Consider the following 18542-nt stretch of genomic DNA (forward strand, 5'->3'; position numbering starts at 1 on the left):
CACTAATGTGAACTTTGAAAAATGTAAAACAAATGGTTTATAATGTAGAATGTAGGGGAACTAGCAGTAGAGAGCAATTAAGGAAGGGGGAACAATAATCCAAGAAGAACAGATAAGCTATTTAACGTTCTGGGGATGCCCAGAAATGACTATGGTCTGTTAATTTCTGATGGATGTAGTAGGAACAAGTTCACTGAAATGTTGCTATATTATGTAACTTTCTTGGGGTAAAGTAGGAACATGTTGGAAGTTAAGCAGTTATCTTAGGTTAGTTGTCTTTTTCTTACTCCCTTGCTATGGTCTCTTTGAAATGTTCTTTTATTGTATGTTTGTTTTCTTTTTAACTTTTTTTTTCATACAGTTGATTTGAAAAAAGAAGGGAAAGTTAAAAAAAAAAAGAAAAAAAGAAAAAAGACAAACAAGGAAAAAAAAAAAAAAAAGATGTAATGCCCCCTTGAGGAGCCTGTGGAGAATGCAGGGGTATTCGCCTACCCCACCTCCATGGTTGCTAACATGACCACAGACATAGGGGACTGGTGGTTTGATGGGTTGAGCCCTCTACCATAAGTTTTACCCTTGGGAAGACGGTTGCTGCAAAGGAGAGGCTAGGCCTCCCTGTATTTGTGCCTAAGAGTCTCCTCCTGAATGCCTCTTTGTTGCTCAGATGTGGCCCTCTCTCTCTGGCTAAGCCAACTTGAAAGGTGAAATCACTGCCCTCCCCCCTACGTGGGATCGGACACCCAGGGAAGTGAATCTCCCTGGCAACGTGGAATATGACTCCCGGGGAGGAATGTAGACCCGGCATCGTGGGATGGAGAACATCTTCTTGACCAAAAGGGGGATGTGAAAGGAAATGAAATAAGCTTCAGTGGCAGAGAGATTCCAAAACGAGCCGAGAGATCACTCTGGTGGGCACTCTTACGCACACTTTAGACAACCTTTTTCAGGTTCTAAAGAATTGGGGTAGCTGGTGGTGGATACCTGAAACTATTAAACTACAACACAGAACCCATGAATCTCGAAGACAGTTGTATAAAAATGTAGCTTATGAGGGGTGACAGTGGGATTGGGAATGCCATAAGGACCAAACTCCACTTTGTCTAGTTTATGGATGGATGTGTAGAAAAGTAGGGGAAGCAAACAAACAGACAAAGGTACCTAGTGTTCTTTTTTACTTCAATTGCTCTTTTTCACTCTAATTATTATTCTTGTTATTTTTGTGTGTGTGCTAATGAAGGCGTCAGGGATTGATTTAGGTGATGAATGTACAACTATGTAATGGTACTGTAAACAATCGAAAGTACAATTTGTTTTGTATGGAAAAAAAAAAAAAAAAAAAAATAAAGTATACCGTCATTATCTTATTTCTTTTCCCTACTGAAATTTCAGCTGCTTCTAGGGCAGAAACTAAATATTTTTCATCTTTTTTATCCTATGCCCTTATAATGCCTGGCAAGCAAGTACTTAATCAACATTCAGGAAATAAAATGTGTTGCTTTACAAAAAAAAAAAATAAATAAAATAAAATAAAATAAAATAAAATAGAGCAATCAATGTATTTGACTAAGTGACAGACCATTCGTAATGATGGTAAAAATTGTTCAATCCTAATTTTAATATTGTACAAAATTCCAGGAAAGATGTGAAACTAACTTGCAGGAAAAAAGCAGAGAAGTCTGTAATCACACATTAGAACAAAACACAGTACATACAATAGGATAAAGGTTTTCTAATTTCACTTTCATTGTCACAGTTTCACAATTTCAAAACTGCTCTTGCTTAAACTAAATACAGAGGAAACTGGATTACCTGACACTTTTCTTTGTAAAACATACCTACTAATGGTGCTCATGGCTGTTCCCACCTCATAAAAGTCCTAACAAGGTTTCATGAAAGGGCTTCTACTGTTATCAGTTTCAAATAGAGAAAACCTATGAATGAGATGCTGGCCCAGTTAAGTCCTTTCAGGACAGAACTAAAGCTGCAGACAGAAAGAACATAAGCTCCTTGACGTCAAAGATCTTTATTTTGTGCATTTGTGTACCTTAAGGACCTTCATCTTAACTTAAGAACATGATGTATAGCAGATACTCAATAAATATTTGATAGGTGAGTAAAAGTCTCCTTGCAGCACCAAAGAAGCATCTAAAGAAAAAGAAGACAGTTGTCTTCTCTGTTTTAACCTTGGATGCTTCCTGGAGGCATGAAAAATCATAATTGAGCCATTATCAAGTGAGAGAATGAAAGTGTCTTATAAAATATTGTCATACTAATTTAAGGAGTTATTATTAATAATTATCATTATGATAAGGTTTGTAATGTCCCTAACCTCTAGAGACATTGTCACTATAGTGGAACATGTTTCAGAAGCCTCAAAGCAATCCCTGGTATGCTGGTTTGAATCAATTATGTCCCCCCAAAAAGCCATGATCTTTAACGCAATCTTGTAGGGGCAGACTTATTAGTCTTTTGATTAGGGTGGAACCTTTTTACTAGGTTGTTTCCATGGAGATGTGACCCACCCAACTGTAGGTGAGACCTCTGATTGAATATTTCCATGGAGATGGGACCCCATCCAGTCAGGGTGGGTCTTAATTAGATCACTGGAGTCCTATAAGAGAGCTCACGGAGAGAAGGAGCTCATAGAAGCTGAGAGAGACATTTTGCAGAGAAGCTAAGATATGTAATCCAGAGTTTGCTCCCCCAGGAGAAGCTAAGAGCTGACAGAAATGCTTGGAGATGCAGACAGACGGAATTTGGAAATGCTAAGCTAAGAGATGAAGCCCAGTTTGCACTGGAGTAGCTAAGAGAGGACTCCCAGATGCTTGGAGAGAAACACCCTAAGAGAACCAAGCAGAGATCTGAGAGAAGCTAAGAGAGACAGAATCCCAGAGACATTTTAGAGAAGGCCATTTTGAAACACAACCTGTGAGCAAAGGACCAGTAGACACCAGCCATGTGCCTTCCCAGCTAACAGAGGTGTTTTGGATGCCATCAGCCTTTTCCTTCAGTGAAGGTATCCTCTTGTTGATGCCTTAGTCTGGACACTTTTATGGCCTTAGAACTGTAAATTTGTAATTTAATAAATCCCCTTTTAAAAAGCCAATCCATTTCTGGTATTTTGCATAATGGCAGTTTTAGCAAACCAGAAAACCTGGCTTTAATGCATAGATGCAAACTAGCGGTCCACATTCCAAATGTGCCTCTCAGATTAGACCAACAAAGCATTTACATTTAAAAAATTAGTTTCAAACCTTTAAATACCAGGAGCTTTCATATAAAAATCTGAATTTCTTGCTGCTCTTCAAAAACTGGAAGGTTTGGCAAACACTAGATGATCTGTTTTCCTGTGTGGTAGCAGCATTCCTGCATTAGTGAATATCAACATACTGCTCTTCAAGAGAACTCTGTCTCCTACATTCAATTCTGGGCCTTTCTTGAGAAATCGCCTTTTAACAAGGTTCTTAAGTGCCTACATAACCAATTCCCTTTGGATAAAATGGTAGATTAGGCCTGATTCTTCACCCCTTGCTCTATTCATACCCTCTGCTCTGGAACCTCGTAGTGCCTTCCCACTGTGGGTCGGGTGTTCTTCCCCATCACTTAACTTTAGCCATGAACTTGCTTTGACTAGACAGAATGAAGTTGAAGGGACAGTGTGCTAGTTCCAAGCCTAGACCTCAAGGTGCTTTGGGTGTTTCTGTTCACTCAATTGTGTGTCTGCCATTGCCACGGGAAGGGCTTGGCAGTTGCTGTTTCCTCAGCCTGAGCCATAGAATGAGCACATGTGGAGAAGACCTTAGCCCAAATCTCAGTGAGGAATCAAGCCCTGCCACATCCATGGCCTCAAGCACTGTTGCCTAGATCACCAACCCCAATCTGCCCCACAGATGCACGAGAAATAATATATAATACTTTAAAGCTGAATCTTGTTATGCAGAAAAAGCTGACTGATATGAGTTCAAGAAAAGTCATCTTACACAATACTGCAATCTATGGTAAATATCACTTTGAGACCATAACATACTTAAAGTATACCATGAATGAATTTTGCTCTCATAATTTTGAATTTTGCTCTCATATAATTTTATATGAATTAAGCTTCATGTTTATTTTCAATCATTTTATATCAAATTAGTCACTTTAGATAAACTCAAATGATGTGAATTAATACTAATAACATTTTAATATCCCACCACTGTATTTACAGATGGACAATAACTCTCATAGAAGTATCATTAGCTCATATTGTCATAAATGTTTCAATGTATTAATGTAATTAAATGTTTTAATCATTGGATTCTTAATCTTCTTTGGTGGTCAATAGAGACTATATTATTTGTGAACTAATCAAATTTAAATATTGATTATTATCACATCTAGATTTGAAGAGACCTAAAAGACAATAAGGACTAGTAAATCCCCATTTATAAAGTATCCTAGACACAAGATAATAGGTGAAAACAAATGTGGTTCTCAGTGACAAGAATCTTTTATGACCTTAAGGAAACATAAACTATTTTCTTCTATATGCCACAAACTATTGTAACAAGTAAATACTTTTTGGTAATCTGGGGATGTAGAGGAAGGGTAATAATCCACAAGATAAAGAGTTATTCATCAACAAAAAAATACTTTAAAGTATCTTTACATTAATATATATGTCTATGTTTGTGTATATATATTTGTATATGTGCATATGCACAGATGGATGGATGGATGAATGCATGGGGGAGAGAGGGAGGGGCAGATGAGGATATATAAAGTTGCAAAAGACTGTTAGTCTCATCCCAGCAACAAAATGAAGCCTGATACAACACAAATTCATGGCTTTTAAAAACCCATCAGAGAGCTGTGAATGCAAAAAGATGTAATGAACTAAATTTCAGAAAAGAATGAGCCTTCTATCAGAAAGGAGAGATCCATGGCTATTTTTATTTCTAACAGGGCAGAAGGAAGGCAAAGAATCAGCTATGGATGAGGGTTAGGAGAAATCAGACTAACTTTTAATATCAGCAAACATGCTGGAGTGATGGATCAGAATTCTGAGAAGTCTCAACTATAAAGAGAAACTTCACCTGCTTGCCAACCTTTTCCCATGGGTCTTCACCAAGTGCTGGGGGTAGTTACCGAATGGAGGGCAGGGAGCAGGAGAGCAGAGAGAAATTCATGAGACACTCTGGGCTTTCAGCTGTCAAAGGCAGGGTGCAGTCAGCAGAGCTGCAAGAAACTTCTCCAAGGAATTCCAGGCCTTCACCGAGTTTCCGGCATCCTCTCTAGGTAGGCTTAAGTGAGGCAGAAGAGCAAAGAAAGATCTTCTAAGACAGAGAAAATGGGGTAGGGGAGGAGTGGGGTGGCAGAACTAAAAGCTGAAGAGAACTCTCTAGTGATCCCCAAAACCTAGCATCTGGGCTATAAAGCAGAGAGAGATCTCCCACCATTTGGAAAACTGGCCTTGCACCTGCAAGTCTGCTACATCTTGCCAATGGTCAGAGCCCAGGCTCTGCTGAAGGAAAAGACCTGACCTTGCCTTTAAACTATCTGAAGCCAGTGGTAGTGAACTGAATCAAACCAAAGCTACAACAAAGCTCAGACAAAGCCCAACAGACTGACTCAGCCCCCACATCTACAGGGATGCCCTTTTCTTGAGGCAAATGGTATTTACTTAAGGTTTTACTGCTCTTTTACACACAGTGTGTGATACGTAATAATAATAAAAAACAGACACACAAAGAAGGAAGAAATCTACAGTCTCTGGTCAATAGAAGCAGATGGAGAGATATAATGGCATTATCAAACAGAGATTAAAAATAACTATAATAAAAATGATAAAGAACTAGTGGAAAAGGTGGACAGCATGTATAAAGGGACAGGGGAAATTTTAGCAGAAACGGCAACTATAGAAAAATAACCTAATAGAAGTCCAAGAAATAACACATTTCTAAAAATGAAATCTTTACACAGGCAAAACAATAATAAATTGAACATAGCAGAGGAAGGAATCAGTGAACTTGAAGAATGGTCAATGGTAAGTATTGAAAAGAAAATACACACAGAAAAAAAGAGTAAAACAAAAACCAAAACTCAGGAACAGTAATTCCAAGATCTATGGGCTAAAATCAAACAGTCTAACATTTGTGTAATTGCAGTATAAAGGAGAGGAAAGAAAAAATGGGACAGAAGAAATATTTGAAGAAAGAATGGCCAAAATGTTTTTCTAGGAGTCTTACTCAACTAATTTCACTTGTACTTCATTGGCCAGAACCAGGTCATGTGGCATCTCTAGCTGTAAAGGAATCTAGCAAGGTAAGTATATTTAGCTGGGCTCATCACTACCCTGACCAAAATTCTTTGAAAGGAAAAAGAAGAAAAAATGGATGTGGACAAAAAACAGAAAAACAAAAAACAAAAACAGAAAATCACATAAAAATTTGCCCACTTTTCTGTTAGGTTGCAATCCAACTAATGAGAGACACATGCTACCTTGCATGCCTCTAAAGGGACACAAATAATTTTCCCTTTGGTAAGCAGTTCATTTATGCTATTAAGGTAGGCTTAGAGACGTGTTCCACTTGAAAGGAGGTTCCCAGCATTATACAGTTTGCAGAATAAATTTAAAACACAGATTGCTACTCGGAAATTCAGCTAAATTCATTCCACACCAAAAGGATTTCAGAAGTCACTTCACATAGCTGACATTTTATCTATTATGTATAGTAAACAAGTGAAAATATACACACTTGTTACAATTCCAAGTAGCAGAAGTACCAACACCTGCACATATTCAATATTCTAGATGCTTACCAGGAATGGTAGGATAAGCCAGATGCTACTTTTCCTCTTGCCCAAATATTTTCTAAATATTAAGCTATTTTTGTCATTGTAAAGAGGTAACAAAATTCACAGAACTAAGCATCTAACAATTGGCTACTATATTCATGACAGATGGCTACATTTATAATTACTAACAATCTTGCTACTGTTTGAATATAAAAACTAAAAAGCTACATAAATTACATGCTCAGCTGCCTTATTTCTAATTTAACTTTAGGGAACAAGAATTAATTTGATCTATTTTAAATATTTGCCAATAGATTAATTCATTCACGTAGGAAAGGATAATACTGAACTCACTGTATTCTACCTTTTGCTAATAAACAATATATCAGCTTGCATTTCTACTGAAATTGTATTAAAATAGATAGGACAGCTAATTTAAACAGTTGTTTGCACATTCAATATTTATAACCAGAATCCTGCATGAGTGACTGGAAGCAGTGAGTTAGAAGATTTAGCTCAGCTGCTGCCTGGAGTGATGGATGGCCTAGAAGAATTTCTTGTTCACTGACCAGATCAATCACATAACAGAATGAAAAAAAAAAAAGATTTGCTTTAAACTAGATTCCCAACATTTCCATCTGTATGCAAAACTGTTGTGGGAAGAAATGTATCATAAAAATACAATGTGAAGCTACTTAAAAATAATAAAAATCTGCCAGAGATGCTATAGAATAAAAATTAAAAAAGACAAGGTGACTGGATTATATTCTACTTTTTAACTGAATATTAACTGAAACTTGATGATATCTATAATCCAAAAAGTGTTGTGATGGAGTTCAGACTTTCAAATAAAAAGGTTTATGAATTACTGAAAAGGCTGAGTTATTATTTTTTTTTTGGCAATATTTACAGCTGAATTTTATTTAATCAAACTAAAAGGTAGTGTTGTGGCAACTATTATACACTGCTGCTTTTAATTATTTCAATGGTTATCCTAAGAAAATGAGTCTGTTAGGAAGTCAACAGCCATCCGACATTTCAAATTATAGTCATTCATTTATTAATAGCTGATCCCAAAACATCTGCATTAGTTGTGGAAGGCAGTAGTATTGCATATGGACTACGGCTATGAAAGGCTCTCCTTAATGGTGGCTGGAACGAGCTTGGCTAATTTGTGATAGCTGCTCATAAGCATCTCTTCCCAGGTTCTTGTTCAGTTATGTCAGGTTGGTAGCATGAAATCTGTGAAGTATTTACACTAGAAACGAAGTATTTACATAGTTTCAGAGTATGTCCCCACAAATGACTTATTAATTTTAAAGAGAAAAATGGTACCTTCACAATAAAGAAACCTGGCAGACACCATCTTAACCAAGTGATCAAAGTTAACATCACCTGTAATGGAACATACCGACATTGCACACCTCCTGACAAATTGCACTGAGAAGGACACAAGATTGCTTTCATAGTATTCCTGCCAAAAATGCATAACCTGAATCTAATCATAAGGATACATCAGACAAATTCAATTAAGGGGCATTCTACAAACTAATTGGCCTACACTTTTCAGAAATGTCAATGATTTGAAAGGCAAAGAAAGGCTGAGAAACATTCCAAATAAATGGAGACGAAAGAGACATGAAAACTAAATGCAATATGTTTCTGGACCAAAAAGAATTGCTATAAGAGACATCAGTTCTGTGCCACAGTATTGTATCAATGTTAAATATCCTGATTTTGAAAAATGTAGTGTTAGGTTATATGAGTCCATGTCCTTGTTCTTAGAAATACACACATAAGTATTTATTAAAGGGTATGAGGTCTTCAACTTACTCTCAAATCATTCATAAAAAATACATATCTATCTATCTATCTGTCTGTCTGTCTGTCTGTCTGTCTGTCTGCCTGCCTGCCTGCCTGCCTGCCTGCCTGCCTGCCTGCCTGTCTATCTATCTACTTACCTACCTACCTACCTACCTACCTACCTATCTATATTGAGAGAGGGGAGAAAATACTAAAGCAAATGTGGCAAAATCTTAATTGGTGAGTATGGATGAAAGGTATAGGGTAGTTCCTTGTACTATTCTTGCAACTTTAAGTTTGAAATTATTTCAAAATAAAAAAAGCTTAAAAATATTTAAAAATTAATTTTACATTGCTTCTCCAAACAATTTGTCTCATGTTGTTTTGCATCATGTACCATTTAAGCTTCATAAGTGCAAAAAGACCTGACAACAAATCATAATGTTTTATTTTAATCTGTTTATGTAGAAGCTTAGTTGATTATTCTGGTAGAGGCTGATATGTATTTACCAAATCCTATTGTTTTGCTTTTCTCTGGGCACAAAGCCAGACTAAATTTCTCAGTCTCCACTGCAGGTAGGGGAGCTTTATGAGTTCTGGTCAAAATAATGTTAGCCCGGCCTCTAAAAATTCTCCCGTTCTCTCTTTTCCTTTGTCTGCTGACCAGATATGGAGGTTCCAGTGGAGGACTCCAAGACCCTGGACAGAAGACAGAAGAAGCCTAGGTTCCTAAATGACTGAGGCGGACAGTGGCAGAAACCCTACCATTGACCTGCATTAGATTGTGATGTGAACAAGAAATAAACCTTTATTGTGTTAAGCCACTAAGATCTGGGGATTACCTGTTACAGCAGTTAGCCTACCTGACTACCAAAATTACTTGACAGAACATAGATTAACAGAAAGACGGCACTTCAGTAAAATACACTGTGAGAAGGTCATGTACTTGTTTAGAGAATAGACTTTAGAATGGCTGTTCTCAAAGTGTGATTCGGGACTCCTGAAGTTCTCAAACAGTGATATGGGGACCCCTGACGATCTCCAAGACTCTCAAGGGGGGGATCTTTGAGATCAAAAATATTTCCTTAACAATATTAAGATATTATTTGCCCTTTTCACTCTCATTGTCTCACAAGTATATGGTGGAGTTTTCCAGAGGTGACAATGATGTATCATATTGCAAGACTTAATACAGAAGCAGATATGACAATCCAGCTGTCTTCTATTTAGCCAGATACAAGAGACTTGCAAAAACATAAAAACAATGTCACTCTTCCCACTACATTTGTTTTTGCTTTTGAAAATATATATTTTTCAAAGAATGTTACATTAACATATAATGGGTTTATCATTATTTGTAATTAAATTAATAAATATCTTTAAAATTACTATTTGGTAAATACTAACAAATAAAACTCACATAAACACAAGATTTTCGGGGTCCTCAATTTTTAACAGTGTAAAGAGGTCCTGAGAGCAAAGAGTTTGAGAACTGCTGTTTTTGAACAAAAAAAGTATTATATATCTGAGTCAAACATTTGAAACAAAATAATCCCACATTATGAATATAAAGAAAGAGTTTAGTGAGCATCCCCCACTCAGTCCTTCAAGAGCACATTGTCTAGGACATGGTAATGCTCTATAAATATTTGTTAAATGAATGAACTGTAAAATGGTGATTATATGCATATTTAAGAATGTTGTGATAATTGAATGAGCTAAGGTATGTGTGTTTGCAGTAGATTAACATTGTTCACAATTACTCACTCTCCTCCTTTCATGTAGGAGGTATATACATCCCTGCTCCAATGACTTTGGATTTGGTCTTGTGATTTGCATTGGCCAAAGGAATGTAAGAAGTGACATGTGCTACACATTTCTTAAATTGAACTGTGTGGTTCTGCTCAGACTCCTGCCCTTCTGCTCTCACCCCAAGAGTAGCATGTCCCAGATAGGGGCTGTTTGTTCAATCTGGGTTCTGGACTAAAAAGACCCAAAATAGACACATAGTTGACCTACAACTAAAGCAGAGTTGCAGCCTACCTGCAGAAATAAATGAAATTGTTTAAGCCACCTTAGCAAACCTGGCAAATACAGGAAGAAATAAGCCTAACATATTGTAGACGCTCAATAAATCTAACCATTCTAGACAGTGTTAATTATTTAGCTAGAGAAGCAATGAAGGACATAGCTTGGTCCCTGAATGTCTACAAAGGACAGAGTCTATGACAATTAATCAAAACAGTTTATACAGTACTATTGACATAACCTTAGAATTGCAAGTAAGCAAACTACATGACCTAGGACAAAAGTGGCCTCAAACTAGGTCTAACTCTAACAAAAACTGTGGTACCATTTTATTCCTGAATGCCACTACAGTAGCTCTAGAATATCCGTAGAAGTCACTGGCAGGAGACTGAGCAAAAAGAGGTTCTAAGGTGACTGTCAAGTATCTACAACCAAGGAGTAGTACAGTCGGTGTATTAGTTCATCTGCCTACCCTCCCGCACCCCCTTCTCAGGGAATCTGCCCCAGCTCACAATCAACCAAAGATGGAACAGTTGACTTGAAGCCACTGATTGGCGAAGGACCAATTCTGGTTACTCTTTCAAATCTTTGAACTAGAAGATGGACAGACTGAAACTGGTCAGACGATGATGGGGACAGACAGGGATGTACGGGGAGCCATTTTTGCCCATGTGCACAATGACAAGAAATGAGCCTGCAAGATGAAACAGAAGAACCAAGCAGACTTACAAACAGAATGAGAGGTGACAGAGTGGCTGTCAGGAAGAGAACAACTACCTCTGGTGAGGCCTGGGTCAACTTTTTTTTTTTTTTTTTTATAATTAGCCTTAAGTTTAAGAGATCATTTTCTCCTATTATACACTTAACAGATATCCAGATGTATTCTTTAGCAGCTGCAGCATTAAATGATGACTGCCTTTACCTTCAGTCCTTAATAATGTTATTTTCATTATATTTGAGATTGTTTAACTTTCTCAAGGAGAAAGAAAGCCCAGGAATAAACCTTTAGACTATCTGCTAGTCCTGCAACAATTTTAATACAAAAGTTTTACGGACACTTGGATAATTTCTATGATGTGGGCAGAGGGATACCAGCAAGAGTGATTGTAATGTGGCCAGTCTTATAAAACCTATGATCTTTGATCCACTGCTCAATCCATTTAAATATGTGATTTATATTATTCTCTAGCTCTTCTAGATTACTGCTGGGCAGCTGATGCACTATTTCTTCCCTGTAAGATGCTATGGTTTCTTTATAGAGAACTTGAAAAATTTCACACTGATATTGTTTTGTAGTTTCTTCTCACTATATTCCCTTGCTTCAAGTCTTATGTACTACACACTGTTATCTGCTCTCAGCACAAAAACTGTATGAAAACCAGCATTCAGAATTCAGAACTCTGGTAATCCTCAGTAACTCTACCTTATTTCATTTGGTTTTCTAACTCATCAACTACTTATCTTCATCTTAAATGAGAAAATCATACTCTTCATTATAGCCATCATATAACTGCCCTTCTTTTAGCTAAATTACCCTCATTAATGTATTTCAGTCATGATCTTGATGCAAGTTCTTTGCCTCGTATGGTTTTTCTAAGGCCTGGTGTACTAGTGAGCAGGATGTTTGACCACAGCAAAGTTCTCGCCATGACGCACAAGCCCTGCTCTATCAACTTCAGCAGTTTTGTTCCATAAGATCTCTCTATGTTCTTCCAATACACTTTTACTTGGGATAATTTATTAGGTTTCTGTCCCTAACCCCCAAAGGGTCTTTAAAAGCATTTTTGTTTTATTTTGTTTACCTTGCTAATCCTGACCCAAACAAAGAATTTAACTCATTCCTGGTCACTTTTAGTGACAGGGGTGGGGAAAGGGTAGAAATTTAGATTATGATAACAAAATTAACTTTCTGCAACTGAGAGTCCAAAGCACTTGGAGAAATAAACTCACTTTTAAAAACATGTGAGAAACCATGATTATAAAATTATACTGCATCTTTACCTTTTTCCAGGTCAAGCATTAAAAGGCAGCAAAATGTTAAGAAAAGAGTACTGGCTAGAGAGTCAAGAGACCTGGATTTTAGTCCTGGCTTTGCCTCTAAGAAAGTCTGTGTCCTGAGTAATGTCACATCCCTTTTCTGTGCCTTGGCTATTTTTCCTATAAAAAGTAGGGAGTTGGCAATGGGAAAAAATTTTTGGAAACCATGTATCTGACAAAAGACTGATATCTTGCATATATAAAGAAATCCTACAACTCAATGACAATAGTACAGACAGCCCAATTATAAAATGGGCAAAAGATATGAAAAGACAGTTGTCTGAAGAGGAAATACAAATGGCCAAGAAACACATGAAAAAATGTTCAGCTTCACTAGCTATTAGAGAGATGCAAATTAAGACCACAATGAGATACCATCTCACACCAATTAGAATGGCTGCCATTAAAACAAACAGGAAACTACAAATGCTGGAGGGGATGTGGAGAAATTGGAACTCTTATTCATTGTTGGTGGGACTGTATAATGGTTCAGCCACTCTGGAAGTCAGTCTGGCAGTTCCTTAGAAAACTAGATATAGAGTTACCATTCGATCCAGCGATTGCACTTCTCGGTATATACCCGGAAGATCGGAAAGCAGTGACACGAACAGATATCTGCACGCCAATGTTCACAGCAGCATTATTCACAATTGCCAAGAGATGGAAACAACCCAAATGTCCTTCAACAGATGAGTGGATAAATAAAATGTGGTATATACACACGATGGAATACTACGCGGCAGTAAGAAGGAACGATCTTGTGAAACATATGACAACATGGATGAACCCTGAAGACATAATGCTGAGCGAAATAAGCCAGGCACAAAAAGAGAAATATTATATGCTACCACTAATGTGAACTTTGAAAAATGTAAAACAAATGGTTTATAATGTAGAATGTAGGGGAACTAGCAATAGAGAGCAATTAAGGAAGGGGAAACAATAATCCAAGAAGAACAGATAAGCTATTTAACGTTCTGGGGATGCCCAGGAATGACTATGGTCTGTTAATTTCTGATGGATATAGTAGGCGCAAGTTCACAGAAATGTTGCTATATTAGGTAACTTTCTTGGGGTAAAGTAGGAACAGGTTGGAAGTTAAGCAGTTATCTTAGGTTAGTTGTCTTTTTCTTACTCCCTTGTTATGGTCTCTTTGAAATGTTCTTTTATTGTATGTTTGTTTTCTTTTTAACTTTTTTTTCATACAGTTGATTTAAAAAAGAAGGGAAAGTTAAAAAAAAAAAAAGAAAAACAAGGAAAAAAAGATGCAGTGCCCCCTTGAGGAGCCTGTGGAGAATGCAGGGGTATTGGCCTACCCCACCTCGATGGTTGCTAACATGACCACAGACATAGGGGACTGGTGGTTTGATGGGTTGAGCCCTCTACCACAGGTTTTACCTTTGGGAAGACGGTTGCTGCAAAGGAGAGGCTAGGCCTCCCTATGGTTGTGCCTAAGAGCCTCCTCCCGAATGCCTCTTTGTTGCTCAGATGTGGCCCTCTCTCTCTGGCTAAGCCAACTTGAAAGGTGAAATCACTGCCCTCCCCCCCTACGTGGGATCAGACACCCAGGGGAGTGAATCTCCCTGGCAACGTGGAATATGACTCCCGGGGAGGAATGTAGACCTGGCATCGTGGGATGGAGAACATCTTCTTGACCAAAAGGGGGATGTGAAAGGAAATGAAATAAGCTTCAGTAGCAGAGAGATTCCAAAAGGAGCCGAGAGGTCACTCTGGTGGGCACTCTTATGCACACTTTAGACAACCCTTTTTAGGTTCTAAAGAATTGGGGTAGCTGGTGGTGGATACCTGAAACTATCAAACTACAACCCAGAACCCATGAATCTCGAAGACAGTTGTATAAAAATGTAGCTTATGAGGGGTGACAATGGGATTGGGAAAGCCATAAGGACCACACTCCACTTTGTCTAGTTTATGGATGGATGTGTAGAAAAATAGGGGAAGGAAACAAACAGACAAAGGTACCCAGTGTTCTTTTTTACTTCAATTGCTCTTTTTTACTCTAATTATTATTCTTGTTATTTTTGTGTGTGTGCTAATGAAGGTGTCAGGGACTGATTTAGGTGATGAATGTACAACTATGTAATGGTACTGTGAACAATCGAAAGTACGATTCGTTTTGTATGACTGTGTGGTATGTGAATATATCTCAATAAAATGAAGATTAAAAAAAAAAAAAAAAAACTTACTACAAAGCTACAGTAAATCCAAACAGTACAATCCCAGTATAAGACTAGACGTATAGACTGATGAAATAGAAGTGAAAATCCGGAAATAAACCTACACATCTATGGCCAATTGATTTTTGGCAAGGGACTAAGATCATTCAATGGGGAAAGAAGAATATGCACAATTAATCTGTAATAGATATTAATGTACTCCTCCCTTTTCAACTACATATCTGCGTGAAGCCAGATTGTCTTCATATACTTCAAGCCAAGCAATATATCACAACAGAATACAGAATCAGATGTGAGGATCTGTTATTAAAGAAATTTATGAAAATGTAAACACTGCCCTCATTAAATATTTTGTTTTGTAAAAAAAAAAAAAAAAAAAAAAAAGTAGGGAGTTGGATAGATTTGTAGATTCTCCATATAATAGAGAATTGAGCTGCTAAAACTTTTAAAGCCCAGTTTATGCTATTACATCCATTTCTAAAATACAGTGAATTTCTAAATTTATTTCAAATCACTATGTTTATGGCATATCAATAATCATATATGATTTTATATAATGCCAGAAGATAGTTTATTTTCCAAGTTATAAATCAATGGCATTTAACCTTAGAAAAGGAGAATGGCAATATCTATGTATATAAAGCAGAACAGCTGTTCCTACTTACTGATAACAAATGTGACCAACCTACACCTATATTGAGAATTTCATATCACTGTCACTGTTTCATTTTATTGTAATAGCATTTTAAGTATGAAACAGATATAAAATGTATGATCCCCAATGAGTTCCAATAAAAAAGGTTAGACTACTTGGTTTTAATTAAAGTTGTCTTTGGGGAGTTCAATTAAGGGCTTATAATCAAAATTTTCATCTAACGGCCAAATGTGGTATTCTACTGATTTAGTCCAGCCTTGAAAACATTTACTTGCATATATTCCTACTCACATGACCATTCTGAGAAAATTCAAGAGAATTCATTTCTTCTTGCCTTAGATCTTCTGCCCTTCCTCATTCTTTGAAATAATTACCATATTGACAGTAGAACTGTGGCTAAGAGAAATGTACTTTATACAGGGTAGGACAAAAAAAAAAAAAAAAAAAAAAAAGAAAAAAGGTTCAATTAAGGCCCAGCCACTGGTTTTCCAGGAACTAAGTCTCAAGAAAAGACAAACTGGACACTTTCCTAACCCTGTTCACCTGCTTCTTACTCTAATTCTTCCTTCTTTTCCTATCTTTCTCTAATCAAAGAACCATACTGACAGTTTATCAAGCATGCCCACAGAAATCTTCTAAGTGCTGTTGGGTCACAATGATAAGATGTAGTCCCTGTCCTCAAGGGTAATCATGTACACAACAATGGGAGCACTGAGAAAGGGAGACTCACTGCAACTGGAGGAAGCACAGAGGGTGTGCATTTGAATCTGATCTTAAAAGAGGACCAGGGCTTCATAAGGTGGAGAGATGGAGATTAGGATGGATGAAAACTTAAGCCAAAAGCATAAGTGTTTATGATGCATTCAGCAACTGGCAGCAACAAGGGGTAGGTGAGGAAGAAAAGTGGGGCAGGAGTTACAGAGGGAGAGGCACATGAGATCAAATCCAGAAAAGCCTTGGGTTCCCTGTGACCACCAACATTGTGGGACATTTGCATGAATGAGCCTGGGTTGTAGCAAATCCTGATGATTTTTCCCATGGACAGAGTCTACCTAAGACCAAAATCTAAAACTTAAAATTCAAATACTGATATTTTAAAAAGTAAAAGCAGATATTAGAGTTCCTCACAATACGGAATTTAAATGTCAGCAAAACTTGTAAAATCAGCTTTATTTGACTATATATTACTACCCAGTTTTAAAGATAAGGTTGAACCATATCAGTGGATTTCAATCTTTTGAGGGAGTGATGGCAACCTCTGCTCACATAAAACTTGCACAGGATCCCAAAATGTATGGAAGATTGAAAAAAGGGAGGAGGCGGTTCTGTTTGTAGAAACAGAGCTGACTCAGAACTGTTAAAAAACAAATGGATTACATAATTTTAAATGGTCTTTCCAACACTAAAACCTCATTCCTATGAATAGAAATTCTAAATGTGAGCACCACGACCTTACCAATTTCAAGCCACTGCTACCTTCACTCTCTTCCCAATGAAGTATACTGGAACACACATTGACACCTACTTCAAGTCAAAAAATACAAGGAATGAGAAATTGGTGAAAGGAGAAAATTAACATTTACTGATCATGTGCTATGTGCCAGGTACCAACCATGTTGGGTCTCTGAAGACAATGTTAAGTCCAAAGAACTCTGCTGCTATCCACTGTGAAATATGGGCAATGTTTTTCCAATTGGGCTTAAAATTTCAAAGTTCAAGATAGCCTCAATAGAATCCAAAAGTCTCAGCCATCATATACACACCTGTACTTTGGCTATAAAATTACTACAGAGATGGGCCATATTGAATAAACATTTATAGTAGGATGAACACAGGAAACGACCTGTCTCTTGATTAAAATTTTAGTGTGCATTGTGCAGCACCCAAAGTTAAGTAATACAAAAAATTATCATCAAAGCCTTGTCGTTTAGAAACAACAATTAATCCAAAAAATATTTATTGCAGGCCTAGGACAGTACTGAGTGTAATAGCAAAGCAAAAACAAAACAAAACCAAACCCAGCACTTGCACATGAAGATCTCATGGCCTAGCTGGGTATGGAGAGTTGGTTGCAGAGACAGATAATTAGGCCATTATGTGATAAATGTATAAGTGTTCTTTTAAGACATATTTGTGAATTACTGCATATATTTTATTCCATCAAAGTCATTTCTGTGAGTCTAAACAATGATTGTAAAATATTTTTACATTCAAATGAGAAACTACACAATTTATCAGGGGAAATATTCAAAAAGTCAGGAAGCCTAGGGATATCAGCCCTCCTCATAGTGGGATTTTCCTCATATTTATAATTGGCCAACTGGATCAAACCCAAATGACCACAAAAAGTTCCCATGTTATGACTTTAATTACTAAGAGTTTTCCCCAATATCGTAATAGTTCTAGAATGTCCCGTTAATGAAAATGTCCTAAATTATTATAAATTTTATAATTGGGACTACATAGATCCCATAGCATGTATATTATATTCTATTCTGTAAATGTTCCAAGTTATTTTTATTTTGAATAATTAAAATAATTAATTACCAAAAATAAAAATAAAAATACACTAAGAGGGAAGGGAAACCAAACCAGAGGAGAAATTTTTCCTGACAATAGCACCAAAAAAACATAATCTCCTGACTCTGAAAAAGAGGCATGAAATTGGAGGATCTGTGGTATGCTGTGAGTCAATCATCCCTGCTAGTGAAGGAGAAAAAGGGCAGTAGGAAATAGCAAAAGCCTGTTTATTAGGCCTTAAGCCACCGAAAGTTTACCTGCTTTATTTTTCCCAGGTCATGTTTCTTCACAGATAAACACTCCTGTCTACACAGGTAGTATAGGCTTGGCTCAGCCATGTATAACTCCTTTTCTACAAACCCTTAATGCAGGGGTTCCTGCAGTTGTCTTTCAAAGAAATCTTTAGCATACATAGCCCAAAGATGGGACTCATTTCTCTATCATGTTTACACTGATCACTTTCTTCCTGACAGATAATAAGCATGAGTCAATAGTCAAGAGGGCTCCCAAGGAAAAGTTGC

The 18542-nt window shown here is 37.0% G+C and overlaps 1 protein-coding gene and 1 pseudogene across 9 annotated transcripts in view; both read right to left on the reverse strand.

Moving 5' to 3' along the window:
* Positions 1–18542, reverse strand: part of CFAP20DC (CFAP20 domain containing) — a 263072-nt gene that overhangs the window by 201360 nt on the left and 43170 nt on the right. The gene's annotated exons all lie outside the window — the stretch shown is intronic.
* On the reverse strand, positions 11681–12260 carry LOC119510250 (annotated as a pseudogene).

This window comes from Choloepus didactylus, chromosome 1 (genome assembly GCF_015220235.1).
Source record: "Choloepus didactylus isolate mChoDid1 chromosome 1, mChoDid1.pri, whole genome shotgun sequence".
NCBI classification, from domain to species: domain Eukaryota; kingdom Metazoa; phylum Chordata; class Mammalia; order Pilosa; family Megalonychidae; genus Choloepus; species Choloepus didactylus.